Source organism: Eleutherodactylus coqui, chromosome 13 (genome assembly GCF_035609145.1).
Source record: "Eleutherodactylus coqui strain aEleCoq1 chromosome 13, aEleCoq1.hap1, whole genome shotgun sequence".
NCBI lineage: Eukaryota > Metazoa > Chordata > Amphibia > Anura > Eleutherodactylidae > Eleutherodactylus > Eleutherodactylus coqui.
This window is the reverse complement of record NC_089849.1, coordinates 78,731,721-78,744,220: the sequence shown is the minus strand read 5'-3', so window position 1 is coordinate 78,744,220 and position 12,500 is coordinate 78,731,721. Positions and strand designations below refer to the sequence as shown.

The window sequence follows — 12,500 nt, the reverse complement described above, 5'->3', positions numbered from 1 at the left end:
GCGCATCGGGGTAGCTTAATCTGTGCCATAACATCTTGGGAATATCATCAAAAGCCTTTTCTTATAGAGTTTGTTCGGTTTCAGAAAAGGCCAAAAAGTCCATTTCTGAGCATCATCAAAAGCAAGTTCTTCTGACCACTAAAATGTTCAGAAAGCAACTTGAGAGCTTTCAAAATTGAAAACTGGCAGCAGTGGAATTCGAACCCACGCCTCCAAAGAGACTGGAGCCTTAATCCAGCGCCTTAGACCGCTCGGCCATGCTACCATGAAAGAGTGGATAATTTGGGATCAAAATGTCCAAGAGATTTCATAAATAACATTTCTCCTGGCAAGAAATCCTTTTCCAGAATGTGATTTAAAAAGAAGAATTGTTGCTGCATTCGAGCTGAATATTTAATGATGGCAGCAGAAGGCTGAAAATGCATTCCTCCAGTTAGAAAGGAAGCAAACGCAAGTGAGTTCAACAGTATTACCGCACTACTGCTTTTTCAGATGTTTCTAGGCTATTGAAGGCTTTGAAGTGCAAGATCGTGGAGTGTGCCTAATGTCTACTTAGCTAGCGCATCGGGGTAGCTTAATCTGTGCCATAACATCTTGGGAATATCATCAAAAGCCTTTTCTTATAGAGTTTGTTCGGTTTCAGAAAAGGCCAAAAAGTCCATTTCTGAGCATCTTCAAAAGCAAGTTCTTCTGACCACTAAAATGTTCAGAAAGCAACTTGAGAGCTTTCAAAATTGAAAACTGGCAGCAGTGGAATTCGAACCCACGCCTCCAAAGAGACTGGAGCCTTAATCCAGCGCCTTAGACCGCTCGGCCATGCTACCATGAAAAAGTGGATAATTTTGGATCAAAATGTCCAAGAGATTTCATAAAGAACATTTCTCCTGGCAAGAAATCCTTTTCCAGAATTTGATTTAAAAAGAAGAATTGTTGCTGCATTCGAGCTGAATATTTAATGATGGCAGCAGAAGGCTGAAAATGCATTCCTCCAGTTAGAAAGGAAGCAAACGCAAGTGAGTTCAACAGTATTACCGCACTACTGCTTTTTCAGATGTTTCTAGGCTATTGAAGGCTTTGAAGTGCAAGATCGTGGAGTGCGCCTAATGTCTACTTAGCTAGCGCATCGGGGTAGCTTAATCTGTGCCATAACATCTTGGGAATATCATCAAAAGCCTTTTCTTATAGAGTTTGTTCGGTTTCAGAAAAGGCCAAAAAGTCCATTTCTGAGCATCCTCAAAAGCAAGTTCTTCTGACCACTAAAATGTTCAGAAAGCAACTTGAGAGCTTTCAAAATTGAAAACTGGCAGCAGTGGTATTCGAACCCACGCCTCCAAAGAGACTGGAGCCTTAATCCAGCGCCTTAGACCGCTCGGCCATGCTACCATGAAAAGGTGGATAATTTGGGATCAAAATGTCCAAGAGATTTCATAAAGAACATTTCTCCTGGCAAGAAATCCTTTTCCAATATTTGATTTAAAAAGAAGAATTGTTGCTGCATTCGAGCTGAATATTTAATGATGGCAGCAGAAGGCTGAAAATGCATTCCTCCAGTTAGAAAGGAAGCAAACGCAAGTGAGTTCAACAGTATTACCGCACTACTGCTTTTTCAGATGTTTCTAGGCTATTGAAGGCTTTGAAGTGCAAGATCGTGGAGTGCGCCTAATGTCTACTTAGCTAGCGCATCGGGGTAGCTTAATCTGTGCCATAACATCTTGGGAATATCATCAAAAGCCTTTTCTTATAGAGTTTGTTCGGTTTCAGAAAAGGCCAAAAAGTCCATTTCTGAGCATCATCAAAAGCAAGTTCTTCTGACCACTAAAATGTTCAGAAAGCAACTTGAGAGCTTTCAAAATTGAAAACTGGCAGCAGTGGGATTCGAACCCACGCCTCCAAAGAGACTGGAGCCTTAATCCAGCGCCTTAGACCGCTCGGCCATGCTACCATGAAAAAGTGGATAATTTGGGATCAAAATGTCCAAGAGATTTCATAAAGAACATTTCTCCTGGCAAGAAATCCTTTTCCAGAATTTGATTTAAAAAGAAGAATTGTTGCTGCATTCGAGCTGAATATTTAATGATGGCAGCAGAAGGCTGAAAATGCATTCCTCCAGTTAGAAAGGAAGCAAACGCAAGTGAGTTCAACAGTATTACCACACTACTGCTTTTTCAGATGTTTCTAGGCTATTGAAGGCTTTGAAGTGCAAGATCGTGGAGTGCGCCTAATGTCTACTTAGCTAGCGCATCGGGGTAGCTTAATCTGTGCCATAACATCTTGGGAATATCATCAAAAGCCTTTTCTTATAGAGTTTGTTCGGTTTCAGAAAAGGCCAAAAAGTCAATTTCTGAGCATCCTCAAAAGCAAGTTCTTCTGACCACTAAAATGTTCAGAAAGCAACTTGAGAGCTTTCAAAATTGAAAACTGGCAGCAGTGGGATTCGAACCCACGCCTCCAAAGAGACTGGAGCCTTAATCCAGCGCCTTAGACCGCTCGGCCATGCTACCATGAAAAAGTGGATAATTTTGGATCAAAATGTCCAAGAGATTTCATAAAGAACATTTCTCCTGGCAAGAAATCCTTTTCCAGAATTTGATTTAAAAAGAAGAATTGTTGCTGCATTCGAGCTGAATATTTAATGATGGCAGCAGAAGGCTGAAAATGCATTCCTCCAGTTAGAAAGGAAGCAAACGCAAGTGAGTTCAACAGTATTACCGCACTACTGCTTTTTCAGATGTTTCTAGGCTATTGAAGGCTTTGAAGTGCAAGATCGTGGAGTGCGCCTAATGTCTACTTAGCTAGCGCATCGGGGTAGCTTAATCTGTGCCATAACATCTTGGGAATATCATCAAAAGCCTTTTCTTATAGAGTTTGTTCGGTTTCAGAAAAGGCCAAAAAGTCCATTTCTGAGCATCATCAAAAGCAAGTTCTTCTGACCACTAAAATGTTCAGAAAGCAACTTGAGAGCTTTCAAAATTGAAAACTGGCAGCAGTGGTATTCGAACCCATGCCTCCAAAGAGACTGGAGCCTTAATCCAGCGCCTTAGACCGCTCGGCCATGCTACCATGAAAGAGTGGATAATTTGGGATCAAAATGTCCAAGAGATTTCATAAATAACATTTCTCCTGGCAAGAAATCCTTTTCCAGAATTTGATTTAAAAAGAAGAATTGTTGCTGCATTCGAGCTGAATATTTAATGATGGCAGCAGAAGGCTGAAAATGCATTCCTCCAGTTAGAAAGGAAGCAAACGCAAGTGAGTTCAACAGTATTACCGCACTACTGCTTTTTCAGATGTTTCTAGGCTATTGAAGGCTTTGAAGTGCAAGATCGTGGAGTGCGCCTAATGTCTACTTAGCTAGCGCATCAGGGTAGCTTAATCTGTGCCATAACATCTTGGGAATATCATCAAAAGCCTTTTCTTATACAGTTTGTTCGGTTTCAGAAAAGGCCAAAAAGTCCATTTCTGAGCATCATCAAAAGCAAGTTCTTCTGACCACTAAAATGTTCAGAAAGCAACTTGAGAGCTTTCAAAATTGAAAACTGGCAGCAGTGGGATTCGAACCCACGCCTCCAAAGAGACTGGAGCCTTAATCCAGCGCCTTAGACCGCTCGGCCATGCTACCATGAAAAAGTGGATAATTTGGGATCAAAATGTCCAAGAGATTTCATAAAGAACATTTCTCCTGGCAAGAAATCCTTTTCCAGAATTTGATTTAAAAAGAAGAATTGCTGCATTCGAGCTGAATATTTAATGATGGCAGCAGAAGGCTGAAAATGCATTCCTCCAGTTAGAAAGGAAGCAAACGCAAGTGAGTTCAACAGTATTACCGCACTACTGCTTTTTCAGATGTTTCTAGGCTATTGAAGGCTTTGAAGTGCAAGATCGTGGAGTGCGCCTAATGTCTACTTAGCTAGCGCATCGGGGTAGCTTAATCTGTGCCATAACATCTTGGGAATATCATCAAAAGCCTTTTCTTATACAGTTTGTTCGGTTTCAGAAAAGGCCAAAAAGTCCATTTCTGAGCATCCTCAAAAGCAAGTTCTTCTGACCACTAAAATGTTCAGAAAGCAACTTGAGAGCTTTCAAAATTGAAAACTGGCAGCAGTGCGATTCGAACCCACGCCTCCAAAGAGACTGGAGCCTTAATCCAGCGCATTAGACCGCTCGGCCATGCTACCATGAAAAAGTGGATAATTTTGGATCAAAATGTCCAAGAGATTTCATAAAGAACATTTCTCCTGGCAAGAAATCCTTTTCCAGAATTTGATTTAAAAAGAAGAATTGTTGCTGCATTCGAGCTGAATATTTAATGATGGCAGCAGAAGGCTGAAAATGCATTCCTCCAGTTAGAAAGGAAGCAAACGCAAGTGAGTTCAACAGTATTACCGCACTACTGCTTTTTCAGATGTTTCTAGGCTATTGAAGGCTTTGAAGTGCAAGATCGTGGAGTGCGCCTAATGTCTACTTAGCTAGCGCATCGGGGTAGCTTAATCTGTGCCATAACATCTTGGGAATATCATCAAAAGCCTTTTCTTATAGAGTTTGTTCGGTTTCAGAAAAGGCCAAAAAGTCAATTTCTGAGCATCCTCAAAAGCAAGTTCTTCTGACCACTAAAATGTTCAGAAAGCAACTTGAGAGCTTTCAAAATTGAAAACTGGCAGCAGTGGGATTCGAACCCACGCCTCCAAAGAGACTGGAGCCTTAATCCAGCGCCTTAGACCGCTCGGCCATGCTACCATGAAAAAGTGGATAATTTTGGATCAAAATGTCCAAGAGATTTCATAAAGAACATTTCTCCTGGCAAGAAATCCTTTTCCAGAATTTGATTTAAAAAGAAGAATTGTTGCTGCATTCGAGCTGAATATTTAATGATGGCAGCAGAAGGCTGAAAATGCATTCCTCCAGTTAGAAAGGAAGCAAACGCAAGTGAGTTCAACAGTATTACCGCACTACTGCTTTTTCAGATGTTTCTAGGCTATTGAAGGCTTTGAAGTGCAAGATCGTGGAGTGCGCCTAATGTCTACTTAGCTAGCGCATCGGGGTAGCTTAATCTGTGCCATAACATCTTGGGAATATCATCAAAAGCCTTTTCTTATAGAGTTTGTTCGGTTTCAGAAAAGGCCAAAAAGTCCATTTCTGAGCATCATCAAAAGCAAGTTCTTCTGACCACTAAAATGTTCAGAAAGCAACTTGAGAGCTTTCAAAATTGAAAACTGGCAGCAGTGGTATTCGAACCCATGCCTCCAAAGAGACTGGAGCCTTAATCCAGCGCCTTAGACCGCTCGGCCATGCTACCATGAAAGAGTGGATAATTTGGGATCAAAATGTCCAAGAGATTTCATAAATAACATTTCTCCTGGCAAGAAATCCTTTTCCAGAATTTGATTTAAAAAGAAGAATTGTTGCTGCATTCGAGCTGAATATTTAATGATGGCAGCAGAAGGCTGAAAATGCATTCCTCCAGTTAGAAAGGAAGCAAACGCAAGTGAGTTCAACAGTATTACCGCACTACTGCTTTTTCAGATGTTTCTAGGCTATTGAAGGCTTTGAAGTGCAAGATCGTGGAGTGCGCCTAATGTCTACTTAGCTAGCGCATCAGGGTAGCTTAATCTGTGCCATAACATCTTGGGAATATCATCAAAAGCCTTTTCTTATACAGTTTGTTCGGTTTCAGAAAAGGCCAAAAAGTCCATTTCTGAGCATCATCAAAAGCAAGTTCTTCTGACCACTAAAATGTTCAGAAAGCAACTTGAGAGCTTTCAAAATTGAAAACTGGCAGCAGTGGGATTCGAACCCACGCCTCCAAAGAGACTGGAGCCTTAATCCAGCGCCTTAGACCGCTCGGCCATGCTACCATGAAAAAGTGGATAATTTGGGATCAAAATGTCCAAGAGATTTCATAAAGAACATTTCTCCTGGCAAGAAATCCTTTTCCAGAATTTGATTTAAAAAGAAGAATTGCTGCATTCGAGCTGAATATTTAATGATGGCAGCAGAAGGCTGAAAATGCATTCCTCCAGTTAGAAAGGAAGCAAACGCAAGTGAGTTCAACAGTATTACCGCACTACTGCTTTTTCAGATGTTTCTAGGCTATTGAAGGCTTTGAAGTGCAAGATCGTGGAGTGCGCCTAATGTCTACTTAGCTAGCGCATCGGGGTAGCTTAATCTGTGCCATAACATCTTGGGAATATCATCAAAAGCCTTTTCTTATACAGTTTGTTCGGTTTCAGAAAAGGCCAAAAAGTCCATTTCTGAGCATCCTCAAAAGCAAGTTCTTCTGACCACTAAAATGTTCAGAAAGCAACTTGAGAGCTTTCAAAATTGAAAACTGGCAGCAGTGCGATTCGAACCCACGCCTCCAAAGAGACTGGAGCCTTAATCCAGCGCATTAGACCGCTCGGCCATGCTACCATGAAAAAGTGGATAATTTTGGATCAAAATGTCCAAGAGATTTCATAAAGAACATTTCTCCTGGCAAGAAATCCTTTTCCAGAATTTGATTTAAAAAGAAGAATTGTTGCTGCATTCGAGCTGAATATTTAATGATGGCAGCAGAAGGCTGAAAATGCATTCCTCCAGTTAGAAAGGAAGCAAACGCAAGTGAGTTCAACAGTATTACCGCACTACTGCTTTTTCAGATGTTTCTAGGCTATTGAAGGCTTTGAAGTGCAAGATCGTGGAGTGCGCCTAATGTCTACTTAGCTAGCGCATCGGGGTAGCTTAATCTGTGCCATAACATCTTGGGAATATCATCAAAAGCCTTTTCTTATAGAGTTTGTTCGGTTTCAGAAAAGGCCAAAAAGTCCATTTCTGAGCATCATCAAAAGCAAGTTCTTCTGACCACTAAAATGTTCAGAAAGCAACTTGAGAGCTTTCAAACTTGAAAACTGGCAGCAGTGGAATTCGAACCCACGCCTCCAAAGAGACTGGAGCCTTAATCCAGCGCCTTAGACCGCTCGGCCATGCTACCATGAAAGAGTGGATAATTTGGGATCAAAATGTCCAAGAGATTTCATAAATAACATTTCTCCTGGCAAGAAATCCTTTTCCAGAATGTGATTTAAAAAGAAGAATTGTTGCTGCATTCGAGCTGAATATTTAATGATGGCAGCAGAAGGCTGAAAATGCATTCCTCCAGTTAGAAAGGAAGCAAACGCAAGTGAGTTCAACAGTATTACCGCACTACTGCTTTTTCAGATGTTTCTAGGCTATTGAAGGCTTTGAAGTGCAAGATCGTGGAGTGTGCCTAATGTCTACTTAGCTAGCGCATCGGGGTAGCTTAATCTGTGCCATAACATCTTGGGAATATCATCAAAAGCCTTTTCTTATAGAGTTTGTTCGGTTTCAGAAAAGGCCAAAAAGTCCATTTCTGAGCATCCTCAAAAGCAAGTTCTTCTGACCACTAAAATGTTCAGAAAGCAACTTGAGAGCTTTCAAAATTGAAAACTGGCAGCAGTGGTATTCGAACCCACGCCTCCAAAGAGACTGGAGCCTTAATCCAGCGCCTTAGACCGCTCGGCCATGCTACCATGAAAAAGTGGATAATTTGGGATCAAAATGTCCAAGAGATTTCATAAAGAACATTTCTCCTGGCAAGAAATCCTTTTCCAGAATTTGATTTAAAAAGAAGAATTGTTGCTGCATTCGAGCTGAATATTTAATGATGGCAGCAGAAGGCTGAAAATGCATTCCTCCAGTTAGAAAGGAAGCAAACGCAAGTGAGTTCAACAGTATTACCACACTACTGCTTTTTCAGATGTTTCTAGGCTATTGAAGGCTTTGAAGTGCAAGATCGTGGAGTGCGCCTAATGTCTACTTAGCTAGCGCATCGGGGTAGCTTAATCTGTGCCATAACATCTTGGGAATATCATCGAAAGCCTTTTCTTATAGAGTTTGTTCGGTTTCAGAAAAGGCCAAAAAGTCCATTTCTGAGCATCCTCAAAAGCAAGTTCTTCTGACCACTAAAATGTTCAGAAAGCAACTTGAGAGCTTTCAAAATTGAAAACTGGCAGCAGTGGTATTCGAACCCACGCCTCCAAAGAGACTGGAGCCTTAATCCAGCGCCTTAGACCGCTCGGCCATGCTACCATGAAAAAGTGGATAATTTGGGATCAAAATGTCCAAGAGATTTCATAAAGAACATTTCTCCTGGCAAGAAATCCTTTTCCAGAATTTGATTTAAAAAGAAGAATTGTTGCTGCATTCGAGCTGAATATTTAATGATGGCAGCAGAAGGCTGAAAATGCATTCCTCCAGTTAGAAAGGAAGCAAACGCAAGTGAGTTCAACAGTATTACCACACTACTGCTTTTTCAGATGTTTCTAGGCTATTGAAGGCTTTGAAGTGCAAGATCGTGGAGTGCGCCTAATGTCTACTTAGCTAGCGCATCGGGGTAGCTTAATCTGTGCCATAACATCTTGGGAATATCATCAAAAGCCTTTTCTTATAGAGTTTGTTCGGTTTCAGAAAAGGCCAAAAAGTCCATTTCTGAGCATCCTCAAAAGCAAGTTCTTCTGACCACTAAAATGTTCAGAAAGCAACTTGAGAGCTTTCAAAATTGAAAACTGGCAGCAGTGGTATTCGAACCCATGCCTCCAAAGAGACTGGAGCCTTAATCCAGCGCCTTAGACCGCTCGGCCATGCTACCATGAAAGAGTGGATAATTTGGGATCAAAATGTCCAAGAGATTTCATAAATAACATTTCTCCTGGCAAGAAATCCTTTTCCAGAATTTGATTTAAAAAGAAGAATTGTTGCTGCATTCGAGCTGAATATTTAATGATGGCAGCAGAAGGCTGAAAATGCATTCCTCCAGTTAGAAAGGAAGCAAACGCAAGTGAGTTCAACAGTATTACCGCACTACTGCTTTTTCAGATGTTTCTAGGCTATTGAAGGCTTTGAAGTGCAAGATCGTGGAGTGCGCCTAATGTCTACTTAGCTAGCGCATCGGGGTAGCTTAATCTGTGCCATAACATCTTGGGAATATCATCAAAAGCCTTTTCTTATAGAGTTTGTTCGGTTTCAGAAAAGGCCAAAAAGTCCATTTCTGAGCATCATCAAAAGCAAGTTCTTCTGACCACTAAAATGTTCAGAAAGCAACTTGAGAGCTTTCAAAATTGAAAACTGGCAGCAGTGGTATTCGAACCCATGCCTCCAAAGAGACTGGAGCCTTAATCCAGCGCCTTAGACCGCTCGGCCATGCTACCATGAAAGAGTGGATAATTTGGGATCAAAATGTCCAAGAGATTTCATAAATAACATTTCTCCTGGCAAGAAATCCTTTTCCAGAATTTGATTTAAAAAGAAGAATTGCTGCATTCGAGCTGAATATTTAATGATGGCAGCAGAAGGCTGAAAATGCATTCCTCCAGTTAGAAAGGAAGCAAACGCAAGTGAGTTCAACAGTATTACCGCACTACTGCTTTTTCAGATGTTTCTAGGCTATTGAAGGCTTTGAAGTGCAAGATCGTGGAGTGCGCCTAATGTCTACTTAGCTAGCGCATCGGGGTAGCTTAATCTGTGCCATAACATCTTGGGAATATCATCAAAAGCCTTTTCTTATACAGTTTGTTCGGTTTCAGAAAAGGCCAAAAAGTCCATTTCTGAGCATCCTCAAAAGCAAGTTCTTCTGACCACTAAAATGTTCAGAAAGCAACTTGAGAGCTTTCAAAATTGAAAACTGGCAGCAGTGGGATTCGAACCCACGCCTCCAAAGAGACTGGAGCCTTAATCCAGCGCCTTAGACCGCTCGGCCATGCTACCATGAAAAAGTGGATAATTTGGGATCAAAATGTCCAAGAGATTTCATAAAGAACATTTCTCCTGGCAAGAAATCCTTTTCCAGAATTTGATTTAAAAAGAAGAATTGCTGCATTCGAGCTGAATATTTAATGATGGCAGCAGAAGGCTGAAAATGCATTCCTCCAGTTAGAAAGGAAGCAAACGCAAGTGAGTTCAACAGTATTACCGCACTACTGCTTTTTCAGATGTTTCTAGGCTATTGAAGGCTTTGAAGTGCAAGATCGTGGAGTGCGCCTAATGTCTACTTAGCTAGCGCATCGGGGTAGCTTAATCTGTGCCATAACATCTTGGGAATATCATCAAAAGCCTTTTCTTATACAGTTTGTTCGGTTTCAGAAAAGGCCAAAAAGTCCATTTCTGAGCATCCTCAAAAGCAAGTTCTTCTGACCACTAAAATGTTCAGAAAGCAACTTGAGAGCTTTCAAAATTGAAAACTGGCAGCAGTGCGATTCGAACCCACGCCTCCAAAGAGACTGGAGCCTTAATCCAGCGCCTTAGACCGCTCTGCCATGCTACCATGAAAAAGTGGATAATTTTGGATCAAAATGTCCAAGAGATTTCATAAAGAACATTTCTCCTGGCAAGAAATCCTTTTCCAGAATTTGATTTAAAAAGAAGAATTGTTGCTGCATTCGAGCTGAATATTTAATGATGGCAGCAGAAGGCTGAAAATGCATTCCTCCAGTTAGAAAGGAAGCAAACGCAAGTGAGTTCAACAGTATTACCACACTACTGCTTTTTCAGATGTCTCTAGGCTATTGAAGGCTTTGAAGTGCAAGATCGTGGAGTGCGCCTAATGTCTACTTAGCTAGCGCATCGGGGTAGCTTAATCTGTGCCATAACATCTTGGGAATATCATCAAAAGCCTTTTCTTATAGAGTTTGTTCGGTTTCAGAAAAGGCCAAAAAGTCAATTTCTGAGCATCCTCAAAAGCAAGTTCTTCTGACCACTAAAATGTTCAGAAAGCAACTTGAGAGCTTTCAAAATTGAAAACTGGCAGCAGTGGGATTCGAACCCACGCCTCCAAAGAGACTGGAGCCTTAATCCAGCGCCTTAGACCGCTCGGCCATGCTACCATGAAAAAGTGGATAATTTTGGATCAAAATGTCCAAGAGATTTCATAAAGAACATTTCTCCTGGCAAGAAATCCTTTTCCAGAATTTGATTTAAAAAGAAGAATTGTTGCTGCATTCGAGCTGAATATTTAATGATGGCAGCAGAAGGCTGAAAATGCATTCCTCCAGTTAGAAAGGAAGCAAACGCAAGTGAGTTCAACAGTATTACCACACTACTGCTTTTTCAGATGTTTCTAGGCTATTGAAGGCTTTGAAGTGCAAGATCGTGGAGTGCGCCTAATGTCTACTTAGCTAGCGCATCAGGGTAGCTTAATCTGTGCCATAACATCTTGGGAATATCATCAAAAGCCTTTTCTTATAGAGTTTGTTCGGTTTCAGAAAAGGCCAAAAAGTCCATTTCTGAGCATCATCAAAAGCAAGTTCTTCTGACCACTAAAATGTTCAGAAAGCAACTTGAGAGCTTTCAAAATTGAAAACTGGCAGCAGTGGGATTCGAACCCACGCCTCCAAAGAGACTGGAGCCTTAATCCAGCGCCTTAGACCGCTCGGCCATGCTACCATGAAAAAGTGGATAATTTTGGATCAAAATGTCCAAGAGATTTCATAAAGAACATTTCTCCTGGCAAGAAATCCTTTTCCAGAATTTGATTTAAAAAGAAGAATTGTTGCTGCATTCGAGCTGAATATGTAATGATGGCAGCAGAAGGCTGAAAATGCATTCCTCCAGTTAGAAAGGAAGCAAACGCAAGTGAGTTCAACAGTATTACCGCACTACTGCTTTTTCAGATGTTTCTAGGCTATTGAAGGCTTTGAAGTGCAAGATCGTGGAGTGCGCCTAATGTCTACTTAGCTAGCGCATCAGGGTAGCTTAATCTGTGCCATAACATCTTGGGAATATCATCAAAAGCCTTTTCTTATAGAGTTTGTTCGGTTTCAGAAAAGGCCAAAAAGTCCATTTCTGAGCATCATCAAAAGCAAGTTCTTCTGACCACTAAAATGTTCAGAAAGCAACTTGAGAGCTTTCAAAATTGAAAACTGGCAGCAGTGCGATTCGAACCCACGCCTCCAAAGAGACTGGAGCCTTAATCCAGCGCCTTAGACCGCTCGGCCATGCTACCATGAAAAAGTGGATAATTTGGGATCAAAATGTCCAAGAGATTTCATAAAGAACATTTCTCCTGGCAAGAAATCCTTTTCCAGAATTTGATTTAAAAAGAAGAATTGTTGCTGCATTCGAGCTGAATATTTAATGATGGCAGCAGAAGGCTGAAAATGCATTCCTCCAGTTAGAAAGGAAGCAAACGCAAGTGAGTTCAACAGTATTACCGCACTACTGCCTTTTCAGATGTTTCTAGGCTATTGAAGGCTTTGAAGTGCAAGATCGTGGAGTGCGCCTAATGTCTACTTAGCTAGCGCATCAGGGTAGCTTAATCTGTGCCATAACATCTTGGGAATATCATCAAAAGCCTTTTCTTATAGAGTTTGTTCGGTTTCAGAAAAGGCCAAAAAGTCCATTTCTGAGCATCATCAAAAGCAAGTTCTTCTGACCACTAAAATGTTCAGAAAGCAACTTGAGAGCTTTCAAAATTGAAAACTGGCAGCAGTGGGATTCGAACCCACGCCTCC

The 12,500-nt window shown here is 41.2% G+C and overlaps 9 non-coding genes across 9 annotated transcripts in view; all 9 read right to left on the bottom strand.

Moving 5' to 3' along the window:
* Positions 1 to 1,860: 1,860 nt before the first annotated feature.
* Positions 1,861 to 1,942, bottom strand: TRNAL-AAG (transfer RNA leucine (anticodon AAG)). The gene has a single exon. It is a non-coding gene; the product is annotated as a tRNA-Leu (tRNA).
* Positions 1,943 to 2,419: 477 nt separating this feature from the next.
* TRNAL-AAG (transfer RNA leucine (anticodon AAG)) lies at positions 2,420 to 2,501 on the bottom strand. Its single transcript has one exon. It is a non-coding gene; the product is annotated as a tRNA-Leu (tRNA).
* A 1,036-nt stretch (positions 2,502 to 3,537) lies between these two features.
* TRNAL-AAG (transfer RNA leucine (anticodon AAG)) lies at positions 3,538 to 3,619 on the bottom strand. The gene has a single exon. It is a non-coding gene; the product is annotated as a tRNA-Leu (tRNA).
* Positions 3,620 to 4,652: 1,033 nt separating this feature from the next.
* On the bottom strand, positions 4,653 to 4,734 carry TRNAL-AAG (transfer RNA leucine (anticodon AAG)). The gene has a single exon. It is a non-coding gene; the product is annotated as a tRNA-Leu (tRNA).
* A 1,036-nt stretch (positions 4,735 to 5,770) lies between these two features.
* On the bottom strand, positions 5,771 to 5,852 carry TRNAL-AAG (transfer RNA leucine (anticodon AAG)). The gene has a single exon. It is a non-coding gene; the product is annotated as a tRNA-Leu (tRNA).
* Positions 5,853 to 9,677: 3,825 nt separating this feature from the next.
* Positions 9,678 to 9,759, bottom strand: TRNAL-AAG (transfer RNA leucine (anticodon AAG)). The gene has a single exon. It is a non-coding gene; the product is annotated as a tRNA-Leu (tRNA).
* A 1,033-nt stretch (positions 9,760 to 10,792) lies between these two features.
* Positions 10,793 to 10,874, bottom strand: TRNAL-AAG (transfer RNA leucine (anticodon AAG)). The gene has a single exon. It is a non-coding gene; the product is annotated as a tRNA-Leu (tRNA).
* Positions 10,875 to 11,351: 477 nt separating this feature from the next.
* Positions 11,352 to 11,433, bottom strand: TRNAL-AAG (transfer RNA leucine (anticodon AAG)). The gene has a single exon. It is a non-coding gene; the product is annotated as a tRNA-Leu (tRNA).
* Positions 11,434 to 12,469: 1,036 nt separating this feature from the next.
* The window catches only part of TRNAL-AAG (transfer RNA leucine (anticodon AAG)), an 82-nt gene continuing 51 nt past the window's right edge, over positions 12,470 to 12,500 (bottom strand). Inside the window, exon 1 of the tRNA in view lies at positions 12,470 to 12,500. This exon is cut by the window's right edge and continues 51 nt beyond it. This is a non-coding gene — a tRNA (tRNA-Leu).